The following is a 16,063-nucleotide window of genomic DNA, read 5'->3' as shown; positions in this document are numbered from 1 at the left end:
TTGAACCATGAGGAAGAACGCACTCTATTTTGAAAAGAAAAACATAACCTACCTCTAATATGAAATACGTGAGTGGGATTTGGATATCGACGACGCTTACGCGGACGTCTGCGTCTCCTACTCTTTACAGACTATTCTAGGACAGTGCTAATCCAATGTTTACTCATGGGCGCTGTTTCTGAAATTTTTAAAAGAACTGCTACGCCACGTGGTGCAGCTTGACAGTTTCTTCGTCGAAATGTTATGGAGATACAATCCGACGGTAAGCTCGAGAAACGTATTCAAAACTATTACGATAAGTCTCGCAAACGTAAGCCTGATATAGCACATAGTTCCCAGAGAGCTCGAGCAGCGAAAGTTACTCCAATCCATCAAACCTCGGAGAAATTTCAAATCATCCGGAACTTAGTTGCAGAAAGTTATGAGCGTTCAAAAGTTAAAGACACGTTACAACAGTCATTAGCTCGTTACATTGTAGCCGCTGACCGTCACGAGTCTCTTAAAGTTCAGATACGCTTGAAGCCTTACAACAACATTTAAATGCTGTACAACAAACAGAGAGACGTCATCCTTTTTCACGTGGAACGTGGGAGGATTTTAGTGAGGCTGCGTTTGGTTATGATACATTAATTGACCATCTTAATTATTACCGACTAGTCATCTTAGGCAGAACAGATTAAAAACGTAGGCATTGCAATGCACTGAAATGCAACGATGAGACGTTACGTCTTTCTCTGGAGGCAAGGGCTCACCTCCAGTGCTGGGAGAATTTTTTCTCTACTTCTCTACGAATGTAATGAAACAAGGCGTTTTATAAATATAATTTAAGAAATTAATACATGCCTTCGGATTCCATACACGGCTACGGAAAAGAAAAACATTCGTTGTGTATCTACATGCCGACACTGAATAAATTTATACATATACACAAACATATCATCACCACCACAGACACCACGATATACCGAGACATAAATTTCTTGATTATTTATTCACCATCACTCATCAAAACGAAAAACTGATAATTTGCGAGAGTATCCGAGGGTAACAGTTAACACCCCTACAATTTTGGCTACTGTGGTTCCCAAATCAGGCTTTTGTAAACCGATTTCTCTACACCAATTCTGGTGGTTCAAATAAACACTCCAATATCTATTGCAAAATGCAGTTCTACTTACAGGGTTTCCTGTAGCACAGTCAATGTTAGATCTCATGCACGCTTTGCCGCTTTTGCAGTATACGACGGACAAAAAGGTCCCGAGCTTCCAGCCGCGTCAAGTGGTTAAAATGCTACGAACATTCGACCAAGTACTCCTCTGTCGTTGTCAAGTGAAAAGGGTTGCTCTGTAATCTTATAAACTGTAGCTGCCAGCTGTGACGTCACTGATGCAGTATCGCCATGCATGAGCATACATTGGCTGCGCGTTCCAAGCTCACTCTCCAATCCTGCGAGTGCTGAATCGCACGCTGCACTAAGTTGTAGACGGTTGTCTCTGTTACGACTGTTGTCACTGACTTTCACATCGATAGCTTCTTTAATTAAACTGTGCCAGAAGCCGTTAGTGCGAGCAATGAAAGAGGTTTAGTCAGATTTGATCACGTGATCATTATCTAGAGCATTCTCGGCTAAAGCGTATTTTTCAGGTCAGCGTAGACAATAAAATCTTGTACGCTCCTTCCCGCGTTGTTCTACAGTGCATACTGTTTCTGCACGAAAGCCTGGCCGCACTTGGAAGATATTTTGCACATCTCGGTTGCTATTGAGGCCTGTCACAGCTATGAACGGTCTCAGTAACTGTCGATTTCTTGACGGAGGCCTGAAGAGCGATTTGTCGTTTGTTCCCTATTCAGCAGTCAGCTAACCTTCGTTACCGCTGCCAGACTCTGAATTCCTACAATACGAGAAGTAGTCAAATATTTTAATTCTAACGCCGGAAGAATGAAGTTACGTAACTAATGTTTGTTTCATCAGGTTTGATTATATAGGGAAACAGTTGCTCCGGCGACTGCATTGATTTCAAGTAGCAAAGTCGCAATTGTCTTTATTCCATATTTAGATTTCCGTCACTGCGTGGCCATTTTACGTGCCATTTCGTTTGGATCCTCTATCGGCGTGCTACGGTGCTGTAGCGGTAGGTTGTCAACATGTTCCACGAGTGCAGAAATGTTTCTACAAACAAACAAAAATTACGAGGATTGCTCAGCAAGTAATACACCACATTTTTTTTCTCCAACAATTCTGTATTGATCATAATAAGAATTACACACACGAAAGAATGGTGTTTTACCTACACACACTATTTTTCCACATCATCTCCAGTCCGTTCTGTGGCCTTCCTCCAGCGAGAAACAAAGGCATGTATGCCCTTTCAGTACCAATCCTTGTCCTAGTGGCGGAGCCAGTGCTTCACTGTGTGAATCACCTCCTCATCGTCCACAAAATGTCTTCCACGAATGACATCCTCCAATGGCACAAACAAGTGGAAGTCCGAGGGAGCTAGGTCATGGCTGTCAAGTGCGAGAGCCGTGAATGGTCTCCCTGACCGCTGCAAATCGTGGAACCCCGCCGAACCGTCTTCCGATGATCTCATCCTCTGCGCTCAGCGACTAACTGTACTTCTGTCGATAGCAGATGCTCCAAAGACTTTGCATAAGCGTTTGTGAATATCCTCCACATTTTGTTTTGCAGTGGGAAATTAAATGACGGCACGTTGCTTGTAACATACATTTCCTACAGACGCCATTTTGAAACTGTCCTGCAGCTACTCTATCTGTCGGAAGTGACGGAAACTTGGCGCGCTCTCAGGAGACTTCAGACAATACTCGAACATACGTAACGTTTCGCATTAGCAGCATTGTCTTCGGCTGAGAAGAAAAATTACTTTCTGGGCAACCCTGGTAATTTCGTAACTTTATTCTTTAGGCGTTGCAATTAAAACTTTACGATCACCGTTCATGATTAACAATATCCTCCAGAAGATTATGCTGTAAGACAGATATGAGTGAAACCATGCACAGTATGCTAGCAATCTTGCCTGTAGGACAACACAATGAGAGGTCTTTTTGGTGCCGTCTCGGATTATTATCCACCTGGATGGTCAGAAACTTCATAGATGAAGCCTCATCCAGTTTATTCCCATTGATCTCCAAGTGTGGTACCTGCAAGTCATTTTTATTTGTTTGGAAATCGTAAAAATGAGTTGTTGCGAGATTAAGGGTTTTGTTTTTAGCTGTGAACCAGCTGTAAGTAATTCTGCTGGCTGTGCCTTGTATGGATGTTTGTGCACATCGTACCAGTATACTAGGGGCATCACATAAAAACATAAGTTTTGAAGAGTCCTCCAGTTTTACCAGTAATTCGTTTATTTAGACCAAGAACAGGTGTGGGCCAAGCAATGAACCTTGCAGAACACCACATTTAATGTCTCCCAGTTCTGAATTTAATCTTATTCCTGTCATACCATTTGCTCTATTTTCTATTTTTATCACCTGACACCAGCCACCTAAGTGAAAGACCTTTAATGCTATAATATTTTAGTTTCCATAATAGAATTTTATGATGCACGCAGTTAAATGCCTTGACAACATCACAGACGACGCCAACAGGGTTTTGCTGTTTCGTTCTACTAGAACTGAGTTCGTAAAATTTTTTAGTCGATTCTCAGCGCAGAATGTTTTATGGAAGCTAATCTAGCTGCGTACACGTTCCGTTTATGGCACATTTTAAAACATTGCTGATTACATAATAATATTTTCTATATGAACTCCAAGCCATCCGTACCTCTTTTCTCTAAACGTCCGTCCCCATTCCGTTTCCAGTTTCCGTAAACAAACAATTTCGCCAACTTTTCCTTTAGCTGCATCAGTAATCTTCACTAGTCTCCTATCAACATGCTGACTGTATATTATTTTTGTCTTTCTGCTCTTCTGTCAGACGTCATCTGTTCGGCTGGTTCATTCCTTGCTGAAGTTCTTCTGAATCTGAAGAAATCAAAACAAGGTCATCTGCAAATCAAATCAGATTCAGATTAGATGAGGCAGCAGAAAATAGTTTTCGTGAAATGGAGTAACTTTGCTAAATCCTTTCTCCATTCTGAACTTCTCCCTCTCTTGTAATCGAATTGAAGTTAACCTCCCGTTTATATTCTTCAACAAACTTAAGTAGGTAGTCAGTAATCTTGTGGACACAGGCACCTCAAAAATAAGTCAGTCCATAATTCTGAATTATTAGCTTTACCTTAAATTAAAACACAGGGGTCTATATAAAATAAAATGTACCAAATAAAAGGAGTCAGGAAATTGATGTGGAGCAATTGGCGAAGGAAGTTTTTATTTTAAAACAGACAGTTCATTTGATTTATGGAATACATGCTTACTGATCAGCAAACAGATCTCATACGTTTTAGTTTAGTTTACTGTTGGGAATTCAATAAAATTTCTATTCTCTGTTCTTTCTTTTTTCCAAAAAAGGAGCAAACGTTGTTATTTTCGTTATTTTCTCGGAAGTGGTAGAAAATTAGGTTATGGTTTTACGTCTAGTCTATACTGAGATCATTAGAGACGGACCAATAGTGCAGACTGGAAAAAGATGGCGGAAGTAACCATTCACTAGAAAGTCCTTCAGGGAAACATTGGCAAAACTAAACCAGGACAGAGATTTCAACGTCGCTCCTTCCAGCTTCGTGACCCTCTTAAGTATAATATAATGTGATTCACAGTTCATACATCATCACCAGTGAATAGTATGAGAGCTTCCTATATACACTCCTGGAAATTGAAATAAGAACACCGTGAATTCATTGTCCCAGGAAGGGGAAACTTTATTGACACATTCCTGGGGTCAGATACATCACATGATCACACTGACAGAACCACAGGCACATAGACACAGGCAACAGAGCATGCACAATGTCGGCACTAGTACAGTGTATATCCACCTTTCGCAGCAATGCAGGCTGCTATTCTCCCATGGAGACGATCGTAGAGATGCTGGATGTAGTCCTGTGGAACGGCTTGCCATGCCATTTCCACCTGGCGCCTCAGTTGGACCAGCGTTCGTGCTGGACGTGCAGACCGCGTGAGACGACGCTTCATCCAGTCCCAAACATGCTCAATGGGGGACAGATCCGGAGATCTTGCTGGCCAGGGTAGTTGACTTACACCTTCTAGAGCACGTTGGGTGGCACGGGATACATGCGGACGTGCATTGTCCTGTTGGAACAGCAAGTTCCCTTGCCGGTCTAGGAATGGTAGAACGATGGGATCGATGACGGTTTGGATGTACCGTGCACTATTCAGTGTCCCCTCGACGATCACCAGTGGTGTACGGCCAGTGCAGGAGATCGCTCCCCACACCATGATGCCGGGTGTTGGCCCTGTGTGCCTCGGTCGTATGCAGTCCTGATTGTGGCGCTCACCTGCACGGCGCCAAACACGCATACGACCATCATTGGCACCAAGGCAGAAGCGACTCTCATCGCTGAAGACGACACGTCTCCATTCGTCCCTCCATTCATGCCTGTCGCGACACCACTGGAGGCGGGCTGCACGATGTTGGGGCGTGAGCGGAAGACGGCCTAACGGTGTGCGGGACCGTAGCCCAGCTTCATGGAGACGGTTGCGAATGGTCCTCGCCGATACCCCAGGAGCAACAGCGTCCCTAATTTGCTGGGAAGTGGCGGTGCGGTCCCCTACGGCACTGCGTAGAATCCTACGGTCTTGGCGTGCATCCGTGCGTCGCTGCGGTCCGGTCCCAGGTCGACGGGCACGTGCACCTTCCGCCGACCACTGGCGACAACATCGATGTACTGTGGAGACCTCACGCCCCACGTGTTGAGCAATTCGGCGGTACGTCCACCCGGCCTCCCGCATGCCCACTATACGCCCTCGCTCAAAGTCCGTCAACTGCACATACGGTTCACGTCCACGCTGTCGCGGCGTGCTACCAGTGTTAAAGACTGCGATGGAGCTCCGTATGCCACGGCAAACTGGCTGACACTGACGGCGGCGGTGCACAAATGCTGCGCAGCTAGCGCCATTCGACGGCCAACACCGCGGTTCCTGGTGTGTCCGCTGTGCCGTGCGTGTGATCATTGCTTGTACAGCCCTCTCGCAGTGTCCGGAGCAAGTATGGTGGGTCTGACACACCGGTGTCAATGTGTTCTTTTTTCCATTTCCAGGAGTGTATACTGTAATTCTGTCCCAATTTAATACATTGTTTGAATGAGTCCATGCTGCCTGCATCTGTTGAATTTCAGTTCGTTTTCGTACTAATCTATACTTGCGGCCATAGGCCATTTTCAAGTGCCATGTTACAAGTTTACTTATGCGAAACAATACTGGATCCCCAATAGATAATTTTTGGTTAAACTTAAGGACAGTGATTGCACACAATGCAATTAATGCCAAATATAATAAATTACTAGGTACATTTGTTAGCTGCTTGATCATCTAGAAGCCGGCCGCAGTGGCCGAGCTGTTCTAGGCGCTTCAGTCCGGAACTGCGCGACTGCTACCGTCCCAGGTTCGAATCCTGCCTCGGGCATGGAAGTGTGTGATGTTCTTAGGTTAGTTAGGTTTAAGTAGTTCTAAGTTCTAGGAGACTGCACGTTGAATGTGTTCTATCTCGGAAAACATTCGGAATAGGGCATATGTACGTATGAAGTTTTTTGCTTGAAGTGAACGTTCCTGTGATATCTCAAAATACTGACTGTCCCTCCTGGGGCACCGTGTATTCTTTGGTCACTGCACTTCACGAAACATGATGTACTGAAGGTTTGGTATTGTTTATAGAAAACCTTTTGGCAGGGTTCTTGAAAATAGTTTAAGGTCGAAATTGTACAACAGTACGAAAATAAACAAAAGTTTAGCTGTTGTAGGCTACATGGCATGATTTAAAAAATTCAGAGGAACTGTAGACACAGCTTCAGCGACAATCATAATAAAAGTTTATATTGTATATTGTACAAAAAAGATTATGTTCTTTATTGTGGATGTCGAGGGATGTAAATCATTCTGTTTGGTGAAAATAGTGTGTATTTGTTGGTGCATGGGTGAAGGGAACAGCTGAAAAGATACTGCATTGTACGTATGGAAGATCCTTGCAATTACAGCGCAAATGAATAGCAAAAGAGATATCGTTTTGAAAAGATAAGACCGCTTTAGCTGTAAGTCCTTTATTTGTGGGCCCCATCGGCTTCGAAACATTTTAGTTGCATCATCAGTACAATAAAACTTCTAGTCCTAGGTAAAATCGTTAACAAGGTCTACCGCTTCTATCCAGTCACTCGTTGACCAGTCTGGTTTGGCAGAAGATAGCAAAAGGAAGACCGAAGTTCTAAATTCCACGTTTAATAAATCGCACAAATGTATCGTCGTTTCACAATCGTACAGAGTCCCGTATCAATGATATGATATTAAGCATCCCTGACGTAGAGAAACAACTGAAAGAGTTGAAAACAAATGAGTCGCCAGTTCCGGATAGAGTCGCAGTTAGGTTTTACAAAAAGTGCTCCACGTCATTGGCCCCTTATTTAGTTTGCATTTATCGCGAATCTCTCGACCAGCGGAACTTGTCAAGCGACTGGAAAAAAGCGCAGGTGACTCCTGTATATAAGAAGGGTAAACGAACGAACGCGCAGAATACCTCTTACATCGGTTTGCTACAGAATTTTTGAGCATGTTCTGAGCTCGAATGTAATACATCTCCTAGAGATCGTAAAGCTTATGTCCACGAATCAGCACGGCTTTAGAAAGCATCGCTCATGAGAAACCAATCTTGCTCTTCTCTCACATGACATACTGCGAACTATGGGTGAAAGGCAACAGGCAGATTCGCAGATTCCTTATTTCTAAATTTCCGGTAAGCGTTCGACTCGGTATCCACTGCAGAGCGTTAACAAAGGTACGTGCACACGGAATTGGTTCCCAGATACGTTATTGGCTCGAAGACTTCTTAAGTAATAGAACCAAGTAAAACAACCCAGAGTTCATCGGAAACAGGGGTAACGTAAGGGGTGCCCCAGGAAAGTGTGATAGGCCGTTGTTATTTTCCATAGGTATACATAAACTGACTAGCACAAAGAGTGGGCAGCAATTTGCGGTAGTTCGCTGGTGATCCTGTGGTGTACAGGGAGGTGTCGAAGATAAGTGGCTGTGGGTTGATACAAGATGACCTAGATAAAATTTCTAGTTGGTGTGATTAATGGCAGTTCGCTCGTAATGTAGTAAAATGTAAACTAATGCGGATGCGCAGGAAAGAGAAACCCGTAATGTTCGGATACACAATTAGTAGCGTTCTGCTTGATATACCCGCGTCGTTTAAACGTCTGGGCGTAATGCTGCAAATCGATATGAAATGGAACGAGCATGTGAGGATTGTGACAGGGAAGGCGAATGGTGGACTTCGGTTTATCTGCAGAAGTTTTTGAAAAGTGTATTTCCTCTGTAAAGAAGGCCGCATATAGAGCGCTAGTGCGACCTATACTTGAGTACTGCTCAAGTATCTGAGATCCGCACCAGGTCGGATTGCAAGAAGACATCGAAGCAATTCAGAACCAAGCTGCTACATTTGTTACCAGTAGGTTCGATTAGCATGCAAGTGTTACGGATATGCTTCATTCATATCGAACAACACTACTGAAAAAGTTTAGAGAATCAGCATTTGAAGCTGACTGCAGAACTATCAAACTGCCTACAATATACATTTCGCGTAGGGACCACGAAGATAAGACACGAGCAATTAGTGCTCATATGGAGGCATATAGACTGCCGTTTTTCCCTCGCTCTATCTGCGAGAGGAACAGGAAAGGAAACGACTGGTTGTGGCACAGGGTACCCTCCGCTATGCACTGTACGGTGGCTTGTATGGTGTGTAATGTAGATGCTGATGCAGATTCTGTGCTAAACAGGCCTTTGGGAAGTGGGGGACAGTCAGCTGCTCAATTTTACTGTTATTCTGTGAATGATCCATTGCGGTCTGTGCTTTAATCACCACTTCGGCATTTGGGGACCGCGCTAGCTGACCAGATACTGTTCCTCAGTGTATCACAGGACTGTTCCTTTATTGTTGATATCCGCTGCTAAGGGAAAATTTGCTGTGAACGCTGGGTCATCCCATTCTCAATCCATTCTCATGACATTCTTTAATTACACCTGATGATGCAATAAAATACTGCAAAACCGGTCGTACTTATAAATTAAGGGCTTACAGCTAAAGCGATCCCATCTTTTCAAAATGGTATATTCAGGCTGTGGCTGCCCTAATTTCAAAGTTTACTGTGAAAAGAAATAGTCGAGAACGCTGGTAGATGTGTTGATGCCCGTAAAAACGTAAAGGTAAACTACCTTGGATGCTAGACACTTAAGGACTTGTAAACGTGTGGGCAGAGTTAGCAGCAGGTGTGGATGGGTGCTAGCTGGGAGAAACCTGAGCCGGCGGGCGACACCCGCTATTGATTGGAAGCGATCGCCAGTCGGCCGCGGTGTTGACTCACCGACCGTGGAGCAGCGCGGTGGCGGAGGCCGAGTAAGCGTCTTTTGTCTTATATCTGCTGCCATAGTAGTACCGGAAACTTTCTGAAGCAGAAAATTTTGCCAGTTCTTTCAAGATTTCCTCACACTTAAGTATAAAATGCAGTTCGGGGAATGTTTTTCGTAATCACCCACAACAAAGACGTCTGGCGACAGGTAACGGTCGGGAAAATTTTTATACCAGGTACTCTGGATTTTGTCTAAAACATCCAGTTCCTCTAAAGTTGCTGAGGTTAGTGGAAGCAGTCGCAGCTGGCTACAATAATAACAAACCCAAGGCAGTTTAATGAAATTGAATTAAATTAAAAAAAAATAAGTAGTTACCTTTTTTAATTGTTTTTTGTTATTTTTATCTTTCTTTCTTTCTGTACGAACTTTGTTGTAGAACCCCTTATTTACGTGTGGTAATAAAAATTCATTTAGACGGAATTAAGTACATTTAAAATTACGTGAACTTAGTCAACCCTCTCATGCTGATAAATTCATATTAACTGATTAAGAATATTTAGTTGAGAATTAAATCTTTTACATAATTCGGCCTTGGCACATATTTTCTAAATGCAGTGTTTTTTTTTTAATATTTACTGAATTCTTTCCCGGCGTTAGCTATGGAACACAAGACTGTCTCTATTAGCAGAAAATGGTTAAATATTGCCAAGCCGACGTTTAATTATCATTGATAGAACACACTTCACTATACATTTAAGTTATTTGAAAGAACCAACAAATTGTTAAATTTCAACGTTAACTATCCGCCTATGAATGCACAAATGTGAAACTAGTAATAAATTCCCTCAGTCTCAGGATCGCTGTAAAAGAAAAACATTTTCTTAACTCACTGCTAATTTTTATCTGCTCCAGATTTACGGGTTTGGTTAAATTTTTCTTAGCGGAACAATTTTTTAAATGTGCCGCCGCTGCAAATCGGTCGCGGCACAGCCCAGCAACACCAGCGATAATTGCTAAAAAATGCTGAAAATTCTTTAAAGAAATATTATAGATGACATGGGCAAGCTAATTTACATTAGTAATACACACTATTGATAAATTATAATGTATTTAGATCACAACAATAATTCAACTTACATTAGTTTGTAATTTCTCCTCTAATGGCGGCTAAATCTAGATACAGACAAATGAAGTCTACCCATTCATAAAATGCTACGTCACAGGTTCCTCTCTCTCTCAGCTCTCGAGGAAGAAGACAAAGAATGCACACTATGTATTCCTATTTATATCACTATCAACCGTTAATGTCTCTTTGCAATCTGCGGCTGTATTTTACATTTTTGTTATCGCAGATATTTACACATTTCGTAATTACATTATGAGTATAGAAATATTACAATTATAAATACATTGATAATATTATTACAGAAAATATTACAATAATAACGAATATCCTTTATACGAAATTAAATAATATTTTTTGTTAAATAATTACAGTATATACAAATTGCTTCATAGCGGCGTATATAGTACAATTAAATTTTAGTTTATTAATAGTGTGTGTGCTGCCAGGGAACGTTACAGCAGTTACGCAAGGGGACTTACAGAAATGTGTTGCACATTATCATGGCAGGCCAGGGTGATTTTTAATGAGTGACGTACTACAAAGGGACACTGTTACATATAATGTGCTATTTTTATCTACATGACATCTTGCGCATGAGGTCGGGGTAAAATGAACGTGTCTTACAACAAAAGATTTTAAGATCTGAAGAAGCCAGCATACTACGAGGGTGACTCAAATGAAAACTTTAAATATTTTTAAAAATATTATTTATTGTGCAGAAGTGGTACAAAGCTGTATCACTTTTCAACATAATCTCCCCCACGCTCAATGAAAGTCCTCCAGCGCTTACAAAGTGCATAAATTCCTTTAGAAAAAAATTATTTTGGTAGTCCGCGCAACCACTCATTCACCGCGTGGCGTACCTCTTCATCAGAATGGAACTTCTTTCCTCTCATTCCGTCTTTGAGTCGTCCAAACGTATGGAAATCACTGGGGGCAAGGTCTGGTGAGTATGATGGATGAGGAAGACACTCAAAATGCAGGTCTGTGATTGTTGCATCTGCTGTATGGACAGTATGGGGACTTGCATTGTCATGTTGCAAAAGGACATCTGCTGACAGCAATCCACGTCGCTTTGATTTTATTCCAGGCCGCAGATGATTTTTTAGGAGATCTGTGTATGATGCACTGGTGACAGTGGTCCCTCTAGGCATGTAATGCTCCAAAATGACGCCTTTTTCGTCCCAAAAGGGAATCAGCATAACCTTCCCTGCTGATGGTTCTGTTCGAAACTTCTTTGGCTTTTGGTGATGAAGAATGGCGCCATTCCTTGCTCGCTCTCTTCGTTTCCGGATGATGGAAGTGAACCCAGGTTTTGTCCCCAGTAACGAAGTTCTTCACAAGCGTCAACACGTCATTCTCTCATTTCAGGAGTCAGCTGCCGTGGCACCCGTCTTGCAGACACTTTGTGAAACTGAAGCACATCATGCACAATGTGGTGCGCTGAGGCATGACTAATTTGTAAACATGCTGCAATGTCATTCAGTGTCACTCGGCGGTTTTCCTTCACTATGGCTTCAACTACTGCAATGTTCTGTGGAGTCACAACTCATTGTGCCTGACCTGGATGAGGAGCATCTTCCACTGAAGTCACACCATTTGTGAACTTCCTACTCCATTCGCAGACTTGCTGCTGTGACAAACATGCATCACCGTACTGAACCTCCATTCGTCGATGAATTTCAATATGTTTCACACGTTCACTACGCAAAAACCGAATAACAGAACGCTGTTCTTCCCTGGTGCAAGTCGTAAGTGGGGCGGCCATCTTTATACGGATACTGCGACGGTATGTGTGCATCTGCACTCTGCTGCCACCTACAGGCCATTCTGCATGCTGTTTGTAGCACGCTTCCAAGTTACAGAATAACGGAGCGGAATTTCTACTTGTTATTACAAATTTAAGGTTTTCATTTGACTCATCCTCGTATGTTGAAATCGCTGGTCTTAAATAAAAAAAATATTTTATGCGATCTTGGCTGTTGAATGGTTTTTAACAATTAAACGGATCGCCCTTCAGTTCTTTCAAAATGAGAAAATTCAGTCAGAGTTAAAAATGTTTAAAGTTTTGCGGGTGGATGCAATACACTATATATAATCAACTGCATCCAGATGGATGTTCTCGTGGCGAAATGCTCATTTATCTTGAACGTACAACACATTGTGCCTTCTAAACAACCTGCGGCTGAGATGTAAAGTTGCTGCTGTCACGGAGTGATAAGCTTCCTCAATGCAGTGTTTCAAGTAACCTTCGGTTAGATTGTAGAAAATATCATTACGCTGCCGCATACAAGACTGGTCGGAATGTACAAACAATCGGTCTGCCACGGACATTTAAATGGAATAAACATGAAACACACATCCACCGAATATAGTAACACGTTGTTAATTCCGTCGAATGACGACACAGTACCAAGGAAGCAGCCATCGCTCGTTACTTGACATATATCTATCGAAGAGCGAGGTCATCATTTACGTTCACACGTGCTGAACAACAATTTCAAGAACAAGTAGATCGTGAAGGTGCGGTGGAAACGACGAAGCCCTGCTGGACGTGATGGCGTGGAAATGTTTCGTTCAGTTGCAGTACACCACATCTCCATGTCACCTTACAAAAAGTTTATGCAGTCATTGGTATTCTGTGTGACAAACAGTATGCGATTCAAGTTTCACCAGTACGACCTATGTCTGGCACAGGAGTTGCATGGGAACGGTTACAACTGGAGAGTTAGTTTCTGCGAAAAGGCCGTGAATAATTTCTATCTGGCTATCTTACAAGGTATTACGTCCTCTGATTAATCCACCTTCACGAATTAGGGTGCAATGAAAAGTAATAAAATACTAACTAGGTGGGTTAGTCATGTCGATCGTCTAAGGAAGTGGTCCGTTAATGTGTAGTGAGAAATCTTCGGTCCACAGTACTTCGCAGATTTGACAGGTGAGACGTGTCGAGCTTCTATTGTCGTCAGTTTGGGTGCTCCCCTTGAAAATGTCTGCCTTGGAATTAGATGCCGTATGTGGACGCGTCGCGTTGGTCATCCAGCCCATTTTGCTCGTAATGTCGTGCAAGAACTGAACAACGCATTTCTTGTAAGGTGGTTAGGACGCCATGGGCCTCGGGAATCTCTCGCACAGTCGCCTAATTTGTCACCAGTAGATTTCTTTTTATGAGCTTATCTGAAGAACTCTATTTACATCACCGAATCCACAAACAGCGTGTTGGAAACAGCGCACTGAGAAAGCTTATCGTTTCCTGACCTCCTCTGCAGGTCATTTAGAAGGCACATTGAGTTGTACATTAAGGAAATTGGACAGTCAGTTCAATACCTCACTTACATGAGCATCCCGCTGCTAGAAAACACATCCCAACACTGTACAGTTCGTTGCGTCCATCCCTAAAACTTTGTACATTTCTGGATCTATAACTACAATTGGTAGCGATTTCATTTATGTTGATTGTATAGCAATTTCATTTATACTAATTGTACACAGTTGGTTATATATTTCAATTACATGATAGATTAAATGATCCTATATTTAGAAAATTGTAGCTCTTTGTTTCAACTCTCTGGAAAGTAACAAAATAAACGTACGTTACGTTTACCTATCTAAATAAGTATGTAAGGAAGGCTTTGCGCGTATATTTTCACGTCAAGATTAGCGATTTCCGGTTGCAAGCAGAGAGTTTTTTTTTTTTTTTTTTTTTTTTAATTCGAATTTTTCTCAGCAGCGAAATGAAATCTAATTTAAGTAAAATATTTTTTAAGCATTTGTAGGGAAAGAGAGAGTAAGAGTTAAGTTATGGTTGTTTGGTTTTCATGCTGGGAGCCATGTTTGTAACACACAAGGAAGAAAGAGACGATTCGCGAAAGCTGAGGCTATTGCCATCTGGAGTAAACTTGAAAGAAAAAACGTCGACTGCTTTTGCTAGTAAAATCTCTTAGTGAAAAATGTAAAATTGGAACGAGTCAGAGACTTTCAAATTGGCGGTATCTTCTGATTATAAGAGATATAATTATTATTTGTTTTTTAATATGTAATGATACGACTGTTACTAATTTTCGCTGACTTTTTGGAGAAGAAAATTTTATGAGTTTTTCTGGAATATTGATAAAAGATCTGTGAGTTTATGGGGATGAAAAAGAATTTAGAGATTGTAAAAGGAAATAGCTATGAGAATTAATAAAAAATTTCGATATATTGTAAACCAGCTGTTACACGCAGCTGCGCTCGCAAAACAATAGTTTTGTTGTGAGTTATTGTGAGGATACGGTGTAAGTTATTTAAAATGTTTCTATTTTCAATAGTCATATCGTAGCCTGCTACTTTTTTCTTAATATCATACAATTAGCTACAGATTTGAAGAAGAGTAATTACGGAATTTTGCAGTTGATCCAAGTAATTTCTTTAAAATTGGACCACACTGCACACACATGCAGGCCGACTATGAAATTTTTTCGTTGAAAAGAGGAGCACAGTCCGACCTCTTATCTCCAAGTAAGAACAAAAAAATCACTTCGCGAGAGTAACTTATAATGTGACAGTTGGATTAAAAAAAAATCACTTCACGAGACTAGCTTACATTGTGGTAGTTGTTTTCACTTGTATAATTGCAAGAGAGAGTGTGTGTGTGTTACCCGAACAATTTCTGTAAGGCAGGCATCCGCACACTGTTCTGTATGTGTATAATAGCTCCGGCCTCACAGCGTGTGACATCGGAGATACAACATATTTCAGTAAATGGGATACTCGTTTTTTCTGCAATTTATGGACTGCAGCCGGTTAGACTATAAAGCCGCAATTGGAATAAAAAATGATTTCTGGTGAAACACGGATCTTAACTTCACTTTTCGTTACATTACTGAGAGCAAACTCGCCTTATTTACTATAGGATACCATGGTGACCGATTTTGTCAATACTTACTGCTACAGTACTTCGTTTGTCCTCGAACGAACTCCAACAAATATACGGTCTGTCAAGTAAGATTGTGGTCGGGTTAATTAGCAGAAAAATGTATCTGACAACAAACTAAAACGTATGTGTACATCATATATGAACAATCCCCTTCGGCAATTTAATGAACAGTTTTATTCCTTGATTTGAGTTTTATGTTTATTCTTTCTCAGTAAATGTACATTCAGCGTAACTCTTGTTCCACGGTGTTGGACAGAGCTGCTCGTTCAGTAATTATAAATGTTATTTTTGATGTGTACAACTGATTGGTAAATTTATTCACATGGTGTAGTCAAAACACCAAGTATTTCGGCTAGACCGATAGAATAATCTCGACTACTATTTCTGGTTATTTTTCTTATGGTCCTTTTCTGTTGTTTGAAAACTGTGATCATATTTTGTACGTTTCTTCCCCAGAAAAATATGTCATAGTTAAGAATTGAATGTACATAACGAAAGGCACATAACTAAAAGACACCGGCTGTTACGCGCAGATGACAGAA

Source organism: Schistocerca piceifrons, chromosome 1 (genome assembly GCF_021461385.2).
Source record: "Schistocerca piceifrons isolate TAMUIC-IGC-003096 chromosome 1, iqSchPice1.1, whole genome shotgun sequence".
Lineage (NCBI taxonomy): Eukaryota > Metazoa > Arthropoda > Insecta > Orthoptera > Acrididae > Schistocerca > Schistocerca piceifrons.
Note: the sequence above shows the minus strand (reverse complement) of the source record.